Source organism: Nicotiana tabacum, chromosome 22 (genome assembly GCF_000715075.1).
Source record: "Nicotiana tabacum cultivar K326 chromosome 22, ASM71507v2, whole genome shotgun sequence".
Taxonomy (NCBI): domain Eukaryota; kingdom Viridiplantae; phylum Streptophyta; class Magnoliopsida; order Solanales; family Solanaceae; genus Nicotiana; species Nicotiana tabacum.
Window position 1 is genome coordinate 222,850,576 of NC_134101.1, and position 20,295 is coordinate 222,870,870.

Here is a 20,295-nt window from a genome sequence, read left to right on the forward strand (position 1 = left end):
ACAAAGGGGTTTGGGTCTTTTGGGTTATGGACTGGGTCGACCCAGTTCGAAATGGACTGGGTCGTAGGGAAGATTGGGCCATTTTTTGGGCCTGTGGCTTGAAATCGAAGAAGAGGCCCAATTCCGACTTTCTTTATATTTTCGCTCTCTTTTCTTCTTTTATTTTTCTAAAACTAAATTATAAAAATACTTAAACTATTATTAAGAACTAAATTAAGTTATAAAAGCGCAAATTAACTCCCAATAACAATTAACGCATAATTAAGTAATAATTAAGCATAAAATTGTATATTTGGACATTAAATGCTAAAAATGCAAACGATGCCTATTTTTGTAATTTTTATTTTTTGTAAAACAAACTTAGTTACTAACAATTGTATAATTAAATCCTACATGTGAAATGCGACATATTTTTGTATTTTTAATAATTTAACAAATAAACATGCACAGACAAACATACAAATAGTTACACAAAATATCACAAGATATCACAAAATTGCACACCAAGAAAAATTATTTTATTTTTGAATTTTTGGGAGTAATTCTCATATAGGGCAAAAATCACGTGCTTACAATAATGAGTTAAACCCAAACAAAATCGTCTGTTACCTTGACCTGATAGGTTGGCGAGGGGAAAGAAACGTTATAGGACGACTCGTTTTATCTCGTATTCGAATGGCGGCTTTAAATTTGGTAGTTTCGTGTTTAGCTTCGCCATTAGTCGCGTCTAGGCTTCTTATGGGCTGAACTTACTTTGCCCGTTGGGATCTCGAGCTCGAGTCCTGGTCCAATCCCGTTCGATGTGCACAAAAATAAGGAAAACATATGTTATACTCGGTACATAAGTTATACTCTGTACATACGGGTGGAAAAATAAGGCAGGACAAGCTGATTGTTTCAAAGAATCACACCATAGACTATCATCCTTTCCTAAGATGTGGAAGTATAGATCGATATCTAACGTTAATATAGCAAGTAGGATTGCATACGTGCTCAGTGTGAAGGAGTCGTAATCCCACTTTGACAACTCATATGACGTACCAAACTCATCGCTACATAAGAGTGTACTGTGGGTCGAGCCTGAACCGGACCGGACCGGGCCCGCGGTCCTAACGGGCCTGGTGGGCCGGTCCTAACGGTTCTTTAAAGCCCGTGGCGGGCCGGGTCTTCCTAGAAAGACACGAGCCCGGGACCGGATGGCGGGCCTGGGCCGGGCATCACTGGCCTAACGGGCATAACAGCCAGTTTTTTCAAAAAAAAAAAAAAATTTTTTAAAAAAAATTCCAACGGTCAAAATTTAAAAAGTAGTCGTTTGGGCTGCAATTTTGACCGTTTGGATGTTTACAAAATAGCCATTTGGCCCCCAAACTTTATTTTAACCCCAAACTTTATATAATTATACTTTTTCCCAATTCTCAACTATAAATACCCCCTCATTCTTTCATTTTTACTCACCAATTCATCAATCTCTCTCAATCTCTCTCAATCTCTCTACTATAATTGCTTATTTTATTGTTGAAATTTCGTGAAAAATTGTGAAGTTGGTGAATTGAAGTATTCAAGTCTTCAATGATTTTTAATTTTCAAGAAGTTGTTCGGCAATTAGGTAAACGCGTTCCAACTCTTAAGTTTTAATATTATAGTTTTGTTAGTTTTATTTAGTATAATTATAATTAATATGGCATTTTCTTTGAAAAATATTTTTGGTGGTAAGGGTAAAGCTAAAATTGGTGAAAGTAGTGGCCAACCTACTACCCTTCCCCCGGCTCCCCGACCCAGACCTGGTAGACGTCCTGCTGCTCCTATTATTCTTGATAGTGATAACCCCTATTTTCAATTTTTCGATAGTCAATTTTGCCATAATGTTGCACTAGGTCAAAATCTAGATGATGAAACTATGAATGCTCTTTATCCTAATGAAACTATCTTTGAAAATGATGATTTAAATGAGGATGAAGATGAAACCCAACCGGATTTAGATGATACACCTACTAGTCCTGTTAATAACCCAACTGATGTACCGTCCGACCCACCTGTAGAAACCCCTAGTTTTAATAGACAACCTTCTAAATGCCTAGACACATCATTAGTTTGGAATTTTTTTACTCAAGTAAGAGAAAAAAATAAGGCTAAGTGTAAAACATGTGGGAAGTTACTAGCGCATAAATATACCGGAGACCGTAGCGGCACGGGTAGTTTGACTAGGAACATAAAAACACACCCTAGAGATAAAGCTAGATATTTACAAATGAAAGCGCAGCTAGAGGGAACACATGTAGATTCTGATGTTAACCCTAGTACAGGTTCAAATCTAGTTCAACCAGGAATTAACACTGTGATCGGATGTATTTATATTACGATCCAAATAGAGATCGTGAAGAATTAGCAAAGATGGTTACCGTTATGTGCTTATCCTATTATTTTCCCTCTAATCCTAATTGGGTGCATTATATTAGAAGAATTTTTAATCCTACTTATAAAGGTTGGCCTCGCGCAACAGTTAAGAGCGATATTTATAAATATAAACATGAATATGAACAATATTTGCGGTATTTATTTAATCATATAAGTAATCGGATTTCTATTACTACTGATATTGGTAGAAGTGGTAATGATTGTGATTACTGTTACAAGTCATTGGATAGATGAGGAGTGGACAATGCAAAAACGCATTATTGCGTATAGAATAATTAATTCATGTCACACAGGTAAGTTTATAGCTAACACTGTTGCAGATATTTGTAGATATTTTTGCTTTAGAGATAAAATAATGTCAATTTCTATGGATAATGCTTCTAGTAACACTAGTGCTATAGGCATACTTACAACAACACTAAATCCCGCATTTAGAAATATATTCCATGTTAGATGTATTTGTCATATTTATCATTTAATTGTTGGTGATGGTATGCGAATTTTAAATTTAGAAATTGAAAAGGTTAGAATGACTCTTAATTGGCTTTTTTATTCAAACCGTAGAAGTAGACTAAGAGAATATTTTAAAAAATATGATGAATATGGCCTTAGAGAAAGAAAGGTTCCTAAACCTTGCCTGACTAGATGGAATTATATGTACGAAAGTTTAGTAGTTGCATATGAATATAGAAACCCAATTAATGCAACGTTTAATACTCGGGTAGGTGGTGAGGATGATGATGAAATGCTTACTACTCAAGATTGGACGAATGTTAAAATTCTTATAGATTTTTTAGAACATTTTCAAATTGCTACAAATGCATTTTCTGGGCAATATTATCCGACTATTTCAAACTGTTTAGTTTATATTGCAGCACTATGTGATTTGTTTGTTGAATTTTCGGAGGGTGGGGAAATTTATCAACTTGCTATAAATGCAATGAAAGAAAAGTTTAAAAAATATTTTTTCCCTATCCCTCCTATTTATGGTGTTGCTGCAATGTTAAATCCTACAATGAAATTAGGAAGTCCTCATTTTTGGTACTCAAATATTTATAAGGCTTTAGATCTTTCAAATGAGGAAATTGCTACACTTGCAGATGCAAAAGCCTCAATTAAAATTAATATTCAAACAATTTATAATGATTATCAACTTGCCTTAGAGCATGCTAGGCCAAATGTTCCAACCCCTACTTCGTCTAGTTCACAATCGTCTAAAAGAGCTGCGGGCTTAAAAGCACTTAAATCTTGGACGAAGTTCAGGGGTTCTCAAGGTGATAATTATGATGAAACTTCACATCTAAATGAGCTTCAAGTTTATTTGTCGCAGGGACTTGAAAAGGAAAATCCAGACGGCAATTTTGATCTTTTGGAATGGTGGAAGGCAAGGGAAAAATATTTCCCGGTTCTTGCAAGGATGGCTCGGGATATTTTATCTATTCAAGCTTCAACTGTTGCATCAGAGAGCGCTTTCAGTCAAGCAAGACTTCAAATAGGTGATCATAGAGCGTCACTGAGGAAGAGCTTGGAAAAATCTGTACTGTTCAGAGATTGGATCCACTCGGAAAGAAGAAACTTTGGAATTGTGGAATCACAACCGGTGATAGATGAAGCTTATGAAGAAATGATGGCAAAAATTGCGGAGGATGCTGCTTCGCCCGGAAGTGGTGATGAACAAGCTTCTTTTCCACCACCACCAACGCAACCTCCTCCGAACCTTGAAGGATTTATGAAATTTGTTAGAGATACAATGTAGATTATGGTGTACCTTGTACTTTGGCATATCTTCTTTTAGTTTTTTTCCCTTTTAATGGTGGTATTAGTACCTTGTTGTGCTCATTCCATTGGGGGGAGGAAGACTAAGAAAGATATGCCATTTTTGGTAATAAAAATTATAAGACATGCCCTTGAATATCTTTTTGCAATATTTTTTTGTCTTTAACTTGCAATTATTTATAAGCTATAATATATATACATAACATACAATATATACTACAAGAAAATATATAAGGTAATATATATACATAACATACAATATACACTACAAAATAAGATTTTTCAAAATTCAAAATGAGGGACCCACCCCCAATGACCACCAACGGCCATATTGCACAAATAGCCATTTTTTTCAATTTACAAAACTAACCTTCTCTAACACTATAAATACCCCCCTCCCTCTTCTTCATTTCAATACTCAATACTCATTTCTCAATCTAAATTTCTCTCAATCTCCAATTTTCAAGACTTCAAGTCTCAATCTTAATTTTCAAGTTACATCATGCCTCGTTCGGAAAGAGTGCGCTTATTTGTTTCGCACTACTATGAAGTGCTTGAAGAAAATGAAGAAGGCCAAATATTAAAATGCAAGAACTGTGGAAGAGTCTTAAATTTTCGTTCAGGGTGTACCACAGGCATTTTAAGGAGGCATATAACGTATTGTGTTGATGGTATTTATCCGAAAATTCGTCTTTAAGATATTTCAACAATTTGTGTTATTTTAAAATTATTAGACGTATTTATGCTTCATGTTGTACTTTCTTATTAATTTATTATACATGACAATTTAGTTTTACTATTGTTTTGCTATTTTACTTTTTCGTCAAGCACTTTAATAATTTGATTTATACATATATATTATTTATATAGCCATGATATGGTTTACAAGATATTGCCTTAAAAAAAAGCCCGGAAAAAATAAGCCTGTTAGGCCCGCTAAGCCCACGAGCCCGGCACGTTTATCCCAGGACCATATGGGCTTAGGCCCGTCACGGGCTGGTTCCACCCGTTGAGCCCACGAAGCCCGGGACCGCTAAGCCCAGGCCCGTTAAGTCCGGCCCGTTTGGCCCATTTAGGCCCGGGCCCAGCCCAGAATACAGCATTAGCTAAGGGTGAGGAGGAGTGCGTCTATTTACGAGAACCAGTTTTGATTTCACGCAAAGATCTGAACCTGGTTGGTTTGGTTATTTCAAAAGCTTGCCTACAACTTTCTCAAGTTGATGTTTATATTGAAAGGGTGAAGCTAAGACAATGGGGAAGTGAAACTTTGGCTGACTTTAGATCTAGAGGAAACTAAAATTTTGGCTAGAAAATCCCCACAGACGGCGCCAAATTGTTTGACTAAAAAGCATTAAACTTTTTTGTAAACTAATTAAATAGGAAAAGTTGAGGTAAATCCTAGCCACAAATAATTTATCCTAGATCTGAGATAGAAGACAAGAACAAACAAGCATAACTAAACATGAATTTTAACCATAGAAATACTTAAATCCCGTAATGTAAGAAAAGGATGGTGATTTTCCTAACATCGAATAATAATGAAGAATGTATAGATAAAAATTGTCACCGTTCTTGAACGAGGTTGACCCCCATACATTTGATATGATGAGACTAATGATGTATGTTGAGTATCTGAGCTTTCTTTCTCCTTTCTCCTTAGCAAGGAGAAAGAGATGAAGATCTTTCTTTTTTTTTGAGAAAAAAATCTGTATCTCCCCTCCCCTTTCTTTCTCTCACCTAATATATATACTAAGTATTCTTACTTACACCAAGGTCATTAATCAGAGTACCTAAGTCATTTAACTGTTTGATAGATTGACCCCCTGAAACGCCGTAATATCCTTTCATGACCCAAACTAGAGGGCCGTGACTAGCACCCGACCATACTTGCCGAGCACCAACGTACATTTTATCTAACCTTCTTTATTATCTTTTACGGCTGACGAGATCAATATAAATGGTAGACATGGATCATGGACAACCAACAATAAGAACTGATGGCATGAACATATATAATATGGGATGACCAGACAATCAAGAAACTATATATAAGGTATGAGCTACCACGCTACCATGAAAGACTATACAACAAAAACTAGCCGACAAGGCATACCAAACTATACATGAGTCGACACCTGTCTATGAGCCTCTAAAGGAACATAAGTGCTGCAACATAGCCGGAACAGGGCCCCGACATACCCATAATGTCTATAACAAAAATTCATACCAAGACCAAGGCAAGTCCGGAGAAGGGATCTCGCCAATCACCGCTGAACTGGACAGCCTACTGTGGTGGGGGAGATGCACCTGCCTGTCTATCAGGACCTGTAGCACGACATGCAGCGTCAACAAATAAAAGGATGTCAGTACGAATAAAGTACTGAGTATGTAAGGTAGGGAACCATAAATACGATCAGTAATGTAAGCAAGGATAGAGAATATACAACCTGTAACATCTTAGTACCTCTAAGGGCTACTGACATGAAATGCATGATACATATGTATAAATACATAAACCTTTAAAACATTCGCCTCTATGGGCATCATCATCATCATATCGTACCCGGCCATAATAGGCTCGGTAAAAAACGTACCCGGCCATCATAAGGCTGGGTAGAATCGTACCCGACCACGTGGAGCTCGGTAAAATCCAACTGATCAGTGGTTGCACAATAGGTGCCGTACCCGGCCAACTATAGCGTGGCTCAGTAGAGTAAAATAGATACATATATATAATGCATGCTCGACTCATGGAATCACATTCTAAACCTTTCGGAGTGACGTAAGGTCGGTATCCTCTGTACACGTTATTAGGACTAACTCTTCACTATGAACCTTATAAGAATCAGGAAGTACCAACAACATTGATAACATAAGAAGAAGAGAAGCAACATTAACATCAATCGTTCCATAAGAGGGAAAACAATGTAAGTACTGCTAGCTTCTAAGAGTAGAGTATCTTTGAAAGCTCGTTCATTGCATTATGTACAATCGGAGTCGTGCAAAAGAAGGAAAGGTATAGCCTCACATACCTTGTATATACTGCCCCAATCTCAAGCTATGCAATTGTCAAAACTCCTTAGTCTACAATAAGAGAAACGATACTATCGTTATCATTTAAGCGTCATAACTATTATGTATCGACCACAACCTATTTTACGATGAAACGGACAACACCTCCCCTATATATATGACTTCACACCATTCAAAACAATCACCAAACATCCCAAACAACATCAATAATAAACATATTGAGCCTCCTAAAATAGTCCACGCACAGCCTAATCACTCCATACATACGACGACCACCGTAGTCGTGTCAAACGACCTAGAAATGTTACGAATAACTATCATCCCACAACCCTACATATATATGGTGTTTCTACACACCCTTCCTCCTCCAAAACTCCACAAAACAGTAGTAAAATACGCAAACCAACAGCAATGCAAAACAGTCCACAAAACAATAACATTACTACCAAGCCTTTCGATATATATTTCACAAGTTCTAGCTTCAATGGCTTAGCCGCAACTTAGATAATCTTAAATATATATAGAGTAAGAGGTTCCTTACCTTTATACAGAAAGAACAACTCCAATTTGACCTTAAATTTCCATGAAATATCCCTCCAATGCTGCCACAACAACAAAAAAGCAAAACTAGCGATCAATTAGTGTTTTTACGCACTAGAATCACTTTAGAAGGCTTGAAATCACCTAGGATTGATATTAAGAACATGAGGGAGTATTTACAGAACATAAACCCTTTAAAACAACCTCCCACACGAGATGGAACGACACAAAAATGAGCAACAACAAGAAGAACAAGAGACTTATTCCCGACACATGATTTGTGTTGTTTGCCCTTTTTTTGGGTCTTGAATCTTGAGAGAACCTTGAGAGGATGTTCCGAGGGTTCTAAGGTCTGAAAATAGTGAGAAGAAATGACTTAAAACGGGTTGGAGGCATCCTATATAGGTCCAAATATCTTAAACCGCCTTAGTGGTCCCCATAGAGAGGTGCTTGGCGCAGTCTCGCGAAAATGCCAATATCTCTCTACTCCGAGATCGTATCGATGAACGGTTTAATGCGTTGGAAACTAGACTCATAGATCTTTTATTTGGTTGGTAGATAACACCATAATTCCTTGTAAATTAGGAGAAAAGATTAGAAACATTTGACCTAATGTTTAAGTAAAATTATGAACCTAAGTTGCGACAACTTTTGTCGACTTTTGTTTCATAACTCGTTTGACTTCAAGACTTATGATACGGATATTATATGCTTAAAATACCTTAATACATGACCTCTTAAGTGTATTAAGCACCGCTAGATTTACCTGAAAATACGAGTTACAACATCCTTGATTCATTTAACTTCTAATACTTGTTAATCACCCTTATACACTCTTGTATCACTTAAGACCAATAGGATTGACTTCTTATCATCTCAAAGATAATTCCTTCTTGGATTTATGTTAACTAATATATGGCATGAACTAACACATGTGGATATGGGTTGTAACATATCCAATTCACCGTACAAGTATTTTGAGTACGCGACCTCAGCTTTAGCCGAGGTACTCGTCGCTATAGTGTGGTACGAATACGGCTTCGGCCCAAATGACAATGTCGTCCCTCTTCACGCAGATTCTTGCTTGGTTAGATTTCGACCCATACAAGTGTTAGGACCGAAATAATGAGGTGTCATGCGGAAGCTAGTAAATCAAACCTTGAACGATGATAAGTTCGACAACAAAATATTCCAAAAGAGACATAAACATTTTACGTGGTTCGGTCAATTGACTTACGTCTACGGCGGAGATGAGCAATCCAATATATAAATAGAGAGTACAAAATATCAAGAGAACAACCTCACGAAGAGGTAAACACAAGTGACACACTAACATTTGTCCCATAAAATTCTTCCCCTAAATACGACTCTCAAACCCCATATGGCTACATTGTGGATGATACTGAATGAGAAGAAAGGATCCTCAATTTATAGAAGTCCAAACCTTTTCCTACAAGAAAAGAGATTAACCATATATACAGATTTATAATTTCCTTTTACAAAAAGGAAAACCTAATTATGATAAACATGTTTCCCTTTCCTTCAACAGATAAGAAAATTAAATAAGATAAGAAAATTAGGACAACACCTAACACTTAGTATACCGAGCTGCCGTTTTTAGTCAGCACTTTCTAGCGGATGACCCAAAACTTAGAACTAAATATAGAGAAGTAAAAAAGCAAAAATTATGCCGGAGTGAAGCAATGCAGAACATAGAAGCCGTGGCAGTAGAGGAGTTACTTTGAAAATGAGAAGACTAAATATAAAGAAGCCAGTTGAGCAGCTAATTAATGCACCAGAGGACTCCTAATATATGAAGTCAGTATAGCGTTACGTGATTTGCATCCAGAGGCTCACAAAACAATAACGCATCATCTGACCCTTTATATAACGCGGAAATGGGTCAAAACTATTCTTTTACCATACGAAATTGGTAGTGAATATACACCTCCCATGACCGATCCGAGCCATCTGAAAAATTTTATTTTGTGTCTCATACAACTGACACTAGTTGTATGAGATAACTTTTTTATCTCACAGTTTTGTGGACCTAGAAGTGTAAGATTGGGGTCCACAAATTTGTGAGACAAAAAGGAGCCTCATACAACTAGTGTAAGTTGTATGAGACACAAAATAAAACTTCTCGAGCCATCTATATCCTTTTCGGCTAAGATTGATTTTTCAGTATTTTTTAATTCCAAAAATTATTTTTTCCCTTTTAAATAAATTCAAGTGGCTTTAAAAAATTAACTGTTAAGCTCTTAGATTATCTTCAAGGGAAAGCTAATGGATACTTTTTGCTGAAAATTTGGACATGAATCTTCGTCAATTCAAGCGTTATATCGCTAGTAAGAGAATGAAATCTATGAAACCAGCTACAATTACAAAGTTCTTCCATCAATCTTGAAAAAAGATATTTTTTTAGGTAACTTTAAAATGTCTGGCTTTAGAGTTTAAATCTTTATACTTTTAATTTTAAATTTATTAATAATGTATTAGTTTTTTACAATATTTAACTAGTATATGCATATGTTTGAGATTTTAAATTTGAATATTTTTTTATCTTTTATATGTAATATTAAAAAAGGAAAAATAATTTATTTTTGGATAATTTTTACTATAACAATCAAAAAAATATTTAAACGTCACATGTAGTTATTGTTGTATAACAACTATTTACTATAAAAACAAAACAATACCGGAATAAAGGAAACTATTATAGAGAGGGTTGACTGTATTACATATTCATTGAAAATAATTTTCTTACTTTTTAATTTCTTAAACTTGTTTTGAAAATATTTTTTTAGCTGAGGGTCTATTGGAAATAAACTCTCTATCTTACATAACATAAGGGTAAAGTCTTTGTATACCCCATCATTCTCAGATCTCACTTGTGTGATCATACGAAAAATCTGTTTGGACTCTTATGTCCGAACGATCCACTAAGTATATTATTTGTTTGTATTACGTATTTATTGAATTGGACTAAATATTAAATAAGAATATGTTCTTCTCCACTAATTACTACTTGCACTAAACTCCAAAAGTGGAAACCATTGCCCTCTTAAATGAATCGGGTCATGACGTTCTTTTCCTACCAGGGATCGTGGTCAAGACTTGACAAGTACCAATGTGATCAATGGAATGGTAGATTAAAGCAAAATTTAGTAGGATATCTTAATTTATTTAATAAAATAAAAAATTTATACAACTCTACTTGAAATTTACTCTTCTAATTTTTAGAAATTGGTCAGAGTAACAGACTATAACAGCTTTTTCGCAGATTGGTAAGCAAGAAATATCGGTTAATTGTTATCTACGACATGATAGCCAGTGTATTATAGGAGTCGGTTGAATACACCACAGATGCGGATTCTTAATATTAATTTTATATGTTTAGGATTCAGATTCGAACCATTAAATTTATGATTTTGTCGAGTTTTAAGTTCTTAGTTTAATATTTTTAACAATTTCAATAGATTTTAATATTTTATACAGAATAAAAGTTGTATATTCATATGAACCCCTATGTAAACTATTAGATCCGCCCCTTGCCACATTGATAAATCATATATTTCACGTCTTTAGGGGAAAAAAATCATAAGCACGATTACATAGCGAGTTTGGCTTATTTACAACTAAATTCTCCTTGTATAAATAATAACACATCTTGTGCAATAATTGATAATAATCCAATCAACACACAAGCATTTAGTCAAAATATTGCATTCTATTGAATTACTTTTCTAGAGTTCCTTATTGTTTTCAGCCTTTTACTTTCTTTTTATCCCATATCTTTACTACCGTTCAGTGGCGGAGCCACCTCGTAGGAAGGGATATTGTGGGAAAAATATATTGTGTAAGTAGGTAAAAAAATAAATTATGTATATATATACTATGTATTGACTCCCCTTAACGTATTGACATGTTTACTTCTACATATTTTGATACCTCTTAACGAAAATTTTGGCTCCGCCCCTGACTACCATCTTAGGCTTAGACTAGTAGGTGTCGATGTCAACCCCTCGTTACTATTTCTTCGAGGTTAGACAGAATACTTACTGTATATGCGTTGATTTACGTACTTGATGATAGACTATAATTACGTATTTTAGTCGATTATTACACTCTAATTTACTACACTTTAGCTGAGTTTGCGCTTTAATCGCTAGTGTTTTGCACTAACGGTGTGTTTTATGGCTTGTAGGAGTGATTTCGAGCTATATAGATGTTATGGAATGAATTCAAGTGATTTGGAGCTTTAAAGTTTGAGTAAAAGCTAAATGAATTAAGCCGGGATCGTATTCGGGGATCAACAGAGGATAAAACAACAAAACAAAGACTCGAGTAGGCATATTATGCATTGTCTAGTAAAATACACATAACTTTTTCTTCAGAACTCCATTTGGGCTCCACAATTTGTGGTTGGAAAGTTAACTCAAAGAACTACAGCTTTCATGTTTTATGTTTTTTCAAATTCCAAACGGAACATGGTGAAAAGCGCAGTCGAAACCGCGACCGTGGAGCTGAGGCGGGCTGAGGCAGTATACCTGCCATATACCGTGGTTGACCGCGGCCGCGGCAGTCCAGACATGAAATATTGTCCTTTTTCGCGTAGGAGAAGGTATAATTGTTTGGGCCCGACCCTACTTGGTATATATACATGAAAAAACGGTATTTTCAAGGGTTGGACACACTTTTGACATAAAAATTAGACCTAAGAAGGTTAAGGAGACCGAGGATTAGACCTAAGGAGGCTAAGGAGACCGAGGATTCGACCTAAGGAGTCAAGAACACAATAGAAGCAAGGCAGGAAATTCGTCAACGAGTTTTTCCTTCCTCTTCCTATTTTTCATTGTTGGTTATGATTTTTAGTATTGTAGTTTTACGTACTATTATGAATAGCTAAATTGTTATCTAGGGTTTTAATAGAAACTTTTGTAGGATAAATTCTTGTTATGTTTTTATATAATTGAGCCGTTGGATTTCTCTACTTGTTTAACTACGTGTTTATTATTGTTGATTGAATGTCCATCGATTGACTGTGCCTATTTATTATGTGTTGCTTGAGAAAGGATACATATTTAGGTGATTGTTGAACAACGTCACTCCTAACGTATGTGAGAAATCAACACAACGGGTTTAAAGGTAGGTTTAGAAATAACAAAGCCTTGACGTGGTCATAATGAGCGGTTAGATAAAGCCAACTAGTGTAGTTCGAGAGAATATGTCTAATAAATCGTTGTAGTTGCTCGAGAGAGAATTACGGCACCTAAAGTGCTCACGATCAGTAGATAATATATTGGCAAAATTGTAGGGAATATAGCTAGAAGGATTCCGACAATTGGGGAAATCATAACTCTAGACCTCTTTAATTTAGTCTCCAACCTTTTGTCTCGTTAGTTGATAAATTTATCATTTTCTAGTATTTTCTAGTTAATTAGTTAGAAATATAAATCACAATTTTATAATTTAGAAAATTGTTCAAACTTGTCATTTTAGTGATATTAAACAAATATAGCTAAGCCCTAGTTCTCTGTGGGATTCGACTCCGGACTTTTAGACCGGATTATATTTGCAGCGACCGCTTATACTTTTTAGGACTAGAGTTGGGCGTGATCAAATTTTGGCGCCGTTGTCGGGGAACTAACGATGTAGTTGTAACTGTATATATTGCTAGGTTTCGAGTTTGAACTTTTATTTTGTTTTCTTTTGTTTTTATTTTCTTATTTTTTTATAGCTATTGATTTGAGAAATATGACATCTTGGAATTATGGGAATTTAGGTGTAGATAATTCTACTATTGATCTCCATACATATTGTGAAGGAAATCACCCGTGGCAAAATTTTCAAAATGTTCCTGAGAGCGAGTTATGTGCACCAACTCAATCTTATTTGTGGAATGTGTGTGATGTGTGTGGTGGTAAAAATGGTCACTTTTATGGTTGTGCTTATATTTCTTATTTTCCCCAACCCCTTACTATGATGGTTCTACCTTTCCTTGTGAAGTTAACAGGAATAAAGAACCTGGAGATGCTGGCCTGAAGGAGAACAAGGATATGTTAAAGTGCCTTCTAGAACAAAATAATGAGAAACAACTGTAGATAGAGAGGCAAGAGGCAACTATTCGCAACTTGGAGGCTCAATTGAGTCAAGTTGTTGGAGTTGTTAATGCTCAACAAGCCAATATTGAGGATAGTAGCCAAGAAGAGCATGAATTTGAGATGTTAATTAAGGAGGTCAGAGTAGAACATCAACAACGTAGCCAACTACAATTTGAGGATGTCGATGTTGAAGAAGTGAGACTAGAGTTAGCCAAGGACTTTGATGATACAAATTTTGTTGACTCTAGTATCATTGATGTTGAGGATGTTGTAAGTCCTGAAGTTCATGTGTTTGAGCGCATTGGTCCTCACTCCAAACATTTTTTCACATTGGGCTTGGATGATGATATGGAAATAGAGTCATCCGAGCCGATTGAGGAGTCAAGGAATGAGGAACAAGGTGCCTACAGTCTAGAATTTTTCTTGCCAGAAAGAGAGGACTACATACCTCATCTAAAAGACAAGAAGTGTAGAATAGTACAATGGTTGCTTGGGCCAATTAGATTTGTTCCTCCACCCCTAGATCATAGCTGAAAACTTGATGCCAAATTGGGGGTTCAATTTATAAGCTCAATGTGGAGGCAAAAATTGATTCGCGTCGTGCCGTGACGTTAAATCAAGCGCTTGTTGGGAGGCAACCCAACTTTATTGCTTTCTTTTATTTTTTTTTTATTTTTTTAATTGAATTATTTTTGTAGTGTCAATTTTTTATTTTCTAGGAGCATGGAAAGCAAAGGTATTGGAAATATGAAACAACAAACCAAATGGTTGGAACTAAGTGTGAGGTACCCGCACAAAGGACCAAGCTTGAGAGAAGTCCAAGTACCCCATGAGCTGTTAGTGCTTTGGCCTTTGGCGTACAAAGGAGTCACTTTTATCCTTTTATTAGTTATGGTGTGCAATGAGGACAATGTACAATTTTAAGTGTGGGTGAGGAGATTGTCTGGGTGACTTTCTATGCTATTTTAGTTGTGTTAGTTTAATTGAATAATTTTTTTTAAATAGAAAAGATTGGACTTTTTTCGACGATGGATCTATTAGATAATTTTCTTGAGGGATTTAAGTCTAAAGAAAAAAAAAACAAAAAAAAATTCTTTTGTTAGGTAGTGTAGCAATTACCCCTTGGTTTTTCTTTAAACCACGGTTCTTTTCTAAGGGTTTTATTTGAACCGGGTGTAGTTAGTTTTTTTTAGGAATAGGAGCCATTGTGTTGTGTTTTGAAATGAAGCAATATCTCTTGACTTTGTTATGCCTTGAGAATAGTAAGTACTTTGGTTGTGACGCTTAAGCTCAATTTTTGACTCTTGTATAAGTACCTTAAATTGTATGATCTTAACCTTTCTTAACTGCTTTGACTAGAGTGTCTTGATGAAACCAATCCTGAGTGAGTTATGTGCCATGTGTGTGTACGGATTTGTTATATTCTGTGCATTGCATTTGATGCCTAGAACTTGCCCCGTGTGTTTGCAAAGCGAAATAGTAGTTTTGTTCAGTCTTGGAAGTGATATAGGCGTTTCTTTGTTGAGCCAGATATGTATATTTTATCCGCCTAATTGTTATGTATCGTAGTTAACCCTTTGAGCCTGTAATCTTGTTTCTTTGGCAACCACATTACAAGCCTTACCCATTTGTTCGAATTAACCATCTATTTGAACCATAGTAACCTCTCATGAGCACTTAAATTATTAATGAACTTTGTAAAAGTTAAAGTGTGAGGTGGTTGGTTTGGCTTTTGAGTGGAACAAATTAAATAAGGAGAAAGGTGCTCTGTTTTGAAAAAGTAAGAGCCACTTGAATTAAAAAAAAAAAGTAGTTGGATTGTTGTGAAAAAAAATTCCTCGATAAGTGGTGGCTCTTGATGTAAGTGCGCTTAAAAAAGAATGGGGTAATACACATTGATGTGAAGGTGGAGTTTTGGTTTGACATAAGTATTGTGTTTGAATGTTAAAGCATATGTATTAAAGTGCTTAGGGAGGTGTAGTCACTCTTATATCTAAATGTATCCTACCCGTCCCGTAGCCTACATTACAACCAAATAAAGTCCTAATTGATCCTAGATTGAATGAACTTTATTAGTGGAGTAATAAACTACGGGCAAGCTTGTGGTGCATCTTTTGTGGCATATGAGTATTATTTCTGAGAGTGAGTGAATTCTTTCTATCTTGAGTTCCTAAGTGTTCTTAAATTTTATTGTGTGGAACTACTCTCTTTTGTTGTGTGAGGGCACTTGATTTACCTCTATGTTAGAGTAAGTAGGTGAGTTGTGAATAATGCGTGGTACTTGTGAGTCAAATCTTGAGGTGAAGATGTTATGTTTTTGTGCTTAGTCTATTTTAAATATTCTTGGTGTGATGAGTTAAGAAAATTGTTTAAAAAGGTCGTGTCTGTATAAAGTGTAGTTTGATTGCTCGAGGACGAGCAATGGTTTAAGTGTGGGGTGTTGATGATAGGCTATAATTACGTATTTTTAGTCGATTATTACACTCTAATTTACTGCACTTTAGTTGAGTTTGCGCTTTAATCGCTAATGTTTTGCACTAACGGTGTGTTTTATGCCTTGTAGGAGTGATTTCGAGCTATATAGATGTTATGGAATGAATTCAAGTGATTTGGAGCTTTTAAATCTGAGTAAAAACTAAAGGAATTAAGCCGGGATCGTATTCAGGGATCAATGGAGGATAAAGCAATAAAACGAAGACTCGAGTAGGCATATTGTGCACTGTCTAGTAAAATGCACATAACCTTTTGTTCAGAACTCTATTTGGGCTCCACAATATATGGTTGGAAAGCTAACCCAAAGAGCTACAACTTTCATGTTTTACATTTTTTCAAATTCCAAACGGAACAGGGTAAAAAGCGCGGTCAAAATCGCGACCGCGGAGCTGAGACGGGCTGAGGCAGTATACCCGCCATATACCGCGGTTGACCGCGATCGCGGCAGTACAGACATGAAATATTGTCCTTTTTCTCATAGGAGAATGTATACTTGTTTGGGCCCGACACTACTTGGTATATATACATGGAAAAATGGTATTTTTAAGGGTTGGACACACTTTTGACATAAAAATTAGACCTAAGGAGGCTAAGGAGACCGAGGATTAGACCTAAGGAGGCTAAGGAGACCGAGATTCGACCTAAGGAGTCAAGAATACAATAGGAGCAAGGCGGGGAATTCGTCAACGAGTTTTTCCTTCCTTTTCCTATTTTTCATTGTTGGTTATGATTTTTAGTATTGTAGTTTTACATACTATTATGAATAGCTAAATTGTTATCTTGGGTTTTGATAGAACCTTTTGTAGGATAAATTCTTGTTATGTTTTTATATAATTGAGCCGTTGGATTTCTCTACTTGTTCAACTACGCATTTATTATTGTTGATTGAATGGTCATCGATTGACTGTGCCTATTTATTATGTGTTGCTTGAGAAAGGATACATATTTAGGTGATTTTCGATCAACGTCACTCCTAACGTATGTGAGAAATCAATACATCGGGTTTAAAGGTAGGTTTAGAAATAACAAAGCCTTGACGTGGTCACAATGAGCGGTTAGATAAAGCCAACTAGCGTAGTTCGAGAGAATATGTCTAATAAATTATTGTAGTTGCTCGAGAGAGAATTACGACACCTAAAGTGCTCACGATCAGTAGATAATACATTGACAAAATTGTAGGGAATATAGCTAGAAGGATTCCGACAATTGGGAAAATCATAACTCTAGAACTCTTTAATTTAGTCTCCGACCCTTTGTCTCGTTAGTTGATAATTTTACCGTTTTCTAGTATTTGCTAGTTAATTAGTTAGAAATATAAATCTCAATTTTTATAATTTAGAAAATTGTTCAAACTTGTCTTTTTAGTGATATTAAACAGATATAGCTAAGCCCTAGTTCTCTGTGGTATTCGACTCCGGAACTTTTAGACCGGATTATATTTGCAGCGATCGCTTATCCTTTTTAGGATTAGAGTTGGGCGTGATCCGTACTCTTACTATATTTTTGCACTAATTGTGCAGATACTGAGACATGTAAATTTGGTGGTCATACAAGCGCGTAGGTGCAGCTGATGATGAGACTTTGTGGTGAACTGCATTTCATGTTATGATCCGCAGCACACGGGGTCTTTTTCCTGTTCATTTCCTATATTCTTTCTATTTTCTATTCCAGATAGTTGTATTAGTAGTATTGTATAATCAGTAGATACTCATGCATTTATAACACCGAATTTTGGAGACTTAGACTATTGTTGTTGGTTGCATTTCTGTTATGATATTCGGTGTCTTATACTTTGATCATATCTTAACCTTGAAGATAATGTCAGTAGTTTACCATTAAAAAGGGAACGATTTTGCTTATTTATTTCATCACCTGTTCTAAAATGTGTTATGGACTATCGGTAGGCGTGTTGATTGATGGTTGGCTTGTCTAATAGCAGCGGTGGGCGCCATCACGACCTACTGTGGGAATTGGGTCATGATATTTTTAAATTAAGGAGAACGACAAGGACAATATTATTATATAACAATAATAAATCTATACCATATTCTCATTAGATGATGAGATTCATATTTTTCAAACCATGTCGTAGTAATTAGAGATTCAGGACAACTTCAACTTACAAATATTACTTGTTGAAACAATGGTAAAAATAAGTTTTTCGCTGTGTGTCATTTTTTGTTTCGTCGGATGGACAACCACGCTGAGAGTTATGAACCCGATACGTACCACGAGGTTGAATACAACGATGTAGACATGCATTGTAACATTGAAGATTATTGCCACACTTTGTAAAACAAGCGTTTGCACATATTTGAACATCACAAAATCCTTGCGTAGCTAACACCATCATCAACATCATAAAAATAGCTAATCCCAACTTTGTCAACCTCATATTTGTGACGACCCGGCTGGTCGTCTTAAAAATTAAAGCCCCGATCCCTTATTAACTGCTTTCCCCAAGTTTATTTCTACTATTTTGATTTGCCGGGATGTTCAGTTATGAGTTTCGGGGAGTTTTGGGATGCTTAGTCCCTAAGTGAGAGCTTAAGCATTGGAAAGTTGACCGTAGTAGGAACAATGTGAAGATGGCCTCGGAATGAAAATCTAATGGTTCCGTTAGCTTCGTTGGGTGATTTCGGGGTTAGGAGCGTGTTCGGATTGTGTTTTGGAAGTCCGTAGCTAATTTAGGCTTGAAATGCCGGAAGTTAAATTTTTGGAGTTTCCGGTTCGATAGTGAGATTTGGATTCGAGGGTCGGAAAGGAATTCCAAGAGTTGCAGTAATTCCGTTGTATCATTTGTGATGTGTGTGCAAAAATTTCAGGTCATTCGGGGGTGTTTTGGTTGGGTTTTTGATCGAAAATGGAATTCAGAAGATTTTAGAAACTTAGGCTTGAATTCGATGTGTTTTGGTTGTTTTGATGTTGTTTGAAGTGTTTTGAAGATTAGTACAAGTTTGAATAAGGTTTTAGGATATGTTGATGCCTTTGGTTGAGGTCCCGGGGGCCTCGGGATGAATTCAGATGGTTAACAGAGGAAATTTTGGAGTTAAGTTGAAGCTTCAGCTGCTGGTGCTGTCATAACCGCACTTGCGGTTTGGGTTCCGCAGGTACGGAGCCGCAGAAGCGACTAAGGAGCCGCATAAGCGAGATTTTGGCCATCTCTCCAGGAACTACAGATGCGGTATATTTTCCGCAGAAGCGGTACCGCACCTGCCGGTAAAGGGCCACAGATGCGGAATTTGGCCTTTAGGTGGGAAGTCGCAGATGCAACATTGTTCCGTAGAAGCGGGACCACAGATGCGAAAATTGCTGGACAGAATGTTTTAAGTTCTAAAAATGGGACGAAATTTTCATTTTTACAAATTTAGAGCTCGGGGAGAGGCGATTTTGGAGAGATTTTTTAGGGAAACAAGGGGGTAAGTGTTCTTATCTTAATTTTAGTTAGATTACTCGAATCTATTACTAGTTTTCGCATTTAATCTGTGAATTTAGTTGGAAGAGTTTCAAAAATCCTCTCGGATAGATTTGAGGATTTGAGGGCCGAGATGTTATGGGATTTGGATAATGTTGGTATAGTTAGGCTCGTGATAGTACGAGGTTTCTGAAAACGTAAATTTCACTTGATTCCGAGATGTGGACCCGAGGGGCGTTTTGGTCATTTTACATAATTTCACGCATTAGCTTAGAATTTATTCGTAGAATCAATTACTTGAAGTGTTATTTACATTATGAAATTGAATTGAATAGATTTGGGCAATTTGGAGTCGAGTACTCATGGCAAGAATGTGGTGTCGGATTGATTATTGAGCCGGTTCCAGGTAAGTGGCTTGCCTAACCTTAGGGGAACCTTCCCCTTATGATTGGTATATTTGGTAATTGAAATGCCTTGAACGTGATGTGACGAGTGCGTACTTGTGCTAATTGTTGAAAA